Genomic DNA, 3618 nt, shown 5'->3' on the forward strand with positions numbered 1-3618 from the left:
TATGGTCTCCACAGATTTTGCTTTTAAAATCTCTGTACCCCTGAACATGGGTACCATGAGACTTTGCAGAGGCACAAGCCCACTCTTGGTCTGGCCCTAGACAGAAAGCACCTTTTACTCATGTTTGTACTTTGCCATATTTTTCCTTCTTTCTTTCTTTCTTTCGTTCTTTCGTTCTTTCGTTCTTTCTTTCTTTCTTTCTTTCCTTCTTTCTTTCCTTCTTTCTTTCTTTCTTTTCTTTTCTTTTCATTTTTTTTTTCTCATGTAAGGGATCTGCTCACAGAGAGGACACGGTGCTGTGTCCCTCATTATAATGGTCCTAGATTCCTCTTGGGTATGTGGTAAACAGAGAAGCCATTCTCCAGGCCCCCTGCTCTGAGCACACCCCTTATGTTTCTTTTTTATTATTGTTGTTTCATTTTGTGTTTAGTCTTTGACCTGTATGCAATATATCTCGATTATATCCACCTCCCAATTCTCTCCCCAACCACAAACATGTCTCCCTTCCAACCTCGTGTCTTATTTAAAATTATTTTTTTTCCCTAATTTGAGTACAGGCCTATAAGACTAGACTTGGGAGGCTGAGGTAGAAGCATATTGAGCTGGGCTTCATAGAGAGACCCTGTCTCAAAAAAAAACTGATGAACAAATGGTGGGGGCAATCTAGAGAATGCATCTTTTTGCTTATTTGTTTGTTTGTTTTGAGACAGGGTTTCTCTGTAAAATAGCCCTGACCAGGCTGGTCTCACACTCAGAGATCCACCTGCCTCTGTCTCACAAGTGCTGGGATTAAAGGAATGTGCCACCATCACCAGGCCGGGAATACATTCTTAAAAATCTATGTTTCAGTGCCAGGATAGGCTCCAAAGCTACACCGAGAAACCCTGTCTCGAAAAACAAAAAGCAAACAAACAAATCTATCAGTTTCAGGGGTTGGAGAGATGGCTCATTGGTTAAGAGCATTGACTACTCTTCCAGAGGACACCTGGGTTCAATTCTCAGATCTCACTCACATGGGACTGACAACCATCTGTAACTCCAGTTCTAGAAGATCTAACATCCCCCTCTGGCCTTCATGAGGACTACACACAAATGGTACACAAATATACCCACAAACAAAACATTTTTACTTATAAATAGAAATAAATAAAATCTCAAAAAAACTATCAGTTTCATTACATTAACAATAAATGCAAATTTGTGTGTTGAGCTAAATATTATGTAATTATGAACATAATTGTGTAGGGGGTAAAAGTGAGGAAAAGATTGGAGAAAGGTCATATGGAAGACAGAAATTCCAGAAGTCTGAAAAAGGTAGCTATTGTAGAGCTAAGGAAGAGGTAGAAGCAGAAGTAATTCTCAGGTCAGCCATCTGGCCTTGGGGATGTACAGGGAAATAGGGAGTAGGGCTTTTTGTTGTTGTTTTGTTTTGTTTTGTTTTCGAGACAGGGTTTCTCTGTGGTTTTGGACGCTGTCTTGGAACTAGCTCTTGTAGACCAGGCTGGTCTCGAACACAAAGATCTGCCTGCCTCTGCCTGTCGAGTGCTGGCAGAGCATTGTTATTCAAACCACCACCGCCCATCGGAAATAAGGAGTGGTATCTTGAGTTTAGCTGGGTGCCTGTGGTGGTTTGAATAACAATGGCCCCATAAACTCAGTAGATGTGGCACTCTTTGTAGGTGTTGCCTCATTGGAGGAAGTGTGTCGTAGGGGGTGGGCTTTCAAATTGTAGATCAAACCAGGTCCAGTGACTCACTCTTTTCCTACTGCCTACCAATCCAAATGTAGAACTCTCTACTCCTTCTCTATCTAGCGCCAGTTCTTCCTGCATGCTGCCATGCTCCCCACCATGATGATAATGGACTAAACTTCTGAACTGTAAGCCAGCCCCAATTAGAGTTTCTGTAATCACAGTGTGTCTTCACAACAATAGGGATCCTAAGACAGTACCATAATGGATTGTGATACAATTAAGATAGAAATCAGGACTGCAGAAGAGCCATGCAAAGGAGAAAGAACCAGATAGTTTATGGGAAGTGTCTCTTCATGTATGTTGAAAGTGGAAAAGTTCACAGTGAAAAGTAAATCTAGTGAATTTGACCAGGGAGCTGAGGTGAACAAAACTCCAAAGAAAATCTAACTCCTAAAAAAATAAGCATAAACAAGGGAGGAACATAGTGACAGAACAGGTGAGACATAAAGGGATCTCATTACATTTCAGACTCATAATTGACTCGTATGTCTGACAAAAATCACAACTTAGAGACAGATCAAAGCTATTTCCTCTCTAGCAGTTGAGTATGTATTTGCTGGAAGATGGGCATAATTAGGAATGTCCAGCTGCGCATCTGAAATAATTAGGGATTCAAAGGCCTGCTTTCCAGAAACTTCTCTAGCTGAAGAAATAACCATAGCACTAAAGGAGCTGACATGCCATTTATTAAAACAACAGCCAACTAAATGCATCTCCTTGTCTCAAGGTTACCTTATAAATCAACTTAGAGGGGCAAAAACCTTGTAGGGGATCTGTAGGAGGATGAACAGACTATTTAAACTATATATAAAAAAATCCTAAAGTGCATATCTTACTTACAGAAAGAATGAGATTTAAAAGGGTGATAATTAACAGAAATTAACACAGCTGGCACCAGCAAATTCCAATTGCAAAGATCATATAAATTGATTTATAGTGTTCCCGTGTGACTAATGAAAGTAGATTGGTGGCCATATTGTTCCAAATGATTGCATTAGAGAACATTATCACTTCCAAGAAGCACACATTAATAATAAAATCCTTATCACCGAAGAATAAACAAGATAATACTGGATCAACATTTGAGATTTGGCACTCATATCTTATTAAATATCCTTCACATATTAAATATGTGTTTCAAAAGAAAACGATAAAAAGTACCGGTTCTCTTCATTTTATCAGTCCCTTGGAAGAAGGAGAGGGTTCGGGAGCTTCCTGATGTCAGCACTTAGAAAGGTTAATTATTCATCCAGAACAATGAAGAAGCAGCCCTAGGTTTAATTGGATGCATGCTTCTCACTTTTAAAGATAGGGGAGTGGATAATGATGTCCCTTTTGTGTCCTTCTGAAAGAAATATGGGGAACCGATAATGTCTCACGTAAGTCTTAAAGGATGAAAATGCAGAGCCCGGCACTTTTTCGAATCACTCATTAGCAAACAAGCTCAGAGGAGATGCGGTCTCAACCAGCATGCTCTGCTCCACTCACCACAGTTACAGATGATCACATTTAAGTATCTCACAAACTGGTCAATTGGATACCCTAACCTCCAAAGATTAAGGGGAAAAGTTATACATGGAAAGTTCTAACTGGATACAGGAAACCCTGGATCAGGAAAAGAGCTCAAAGAGTTTTTTTTAAAGGGAAAGGGGATGTGTAAACGAGCATTCTTTCAATGAATTATGACCCAGGTTTGTACAGAAATAGTGAGAGTAATTCTTCCCCCAGAGCAAAGGAACTACATCACTACTCCATGAAATAGAGTTGAGGATATGACTCACCCTGTAAAGTGTGTGGCATACGATGTTAGCACTAAGTTCAGATGGGTATGGTGGCCGACCTATAATTCTAGCATTCTGAAGGTG

At 40.0% G+C, this 3618-nt stretch overlaps 1 non-coding gene across 1 annotated transcript; it reads right to left on the bottom strand.

Moving 5' to 3' along the window:
* Positions 1-260: 260 nt before the first annotated feature.
* LOC113830820 lies at positions 261-388 on the bottom strand. Its single transcript, XR_003480282.1, has one exon. It is a non-coding gene; the product is annotated as a small nucleolar RNA SNORA11 (small nucleolar RNA).
* Between the last annotated feature and the right edge of the window lie 3230 nt (positions 389-3618).

Source organism: Cricetulus griseus (genome assembly GCF_003668045.3).
Source record: "Cricetulus griseus strain 17A/GY chromosome 1 unlocalized genomic scaffold, alternate assembly CriGri-PICRH-1.0 chr1_1, whole genome shotgun sequence".
In the NCBI taxonomy this organism is placed as follows: domain Eukaryota; kingdom Metazoa; phylum Chordata; class Mammalia; order Rodentia; family Cricetidae; genus Cricetulus; species Cricetulus griseus.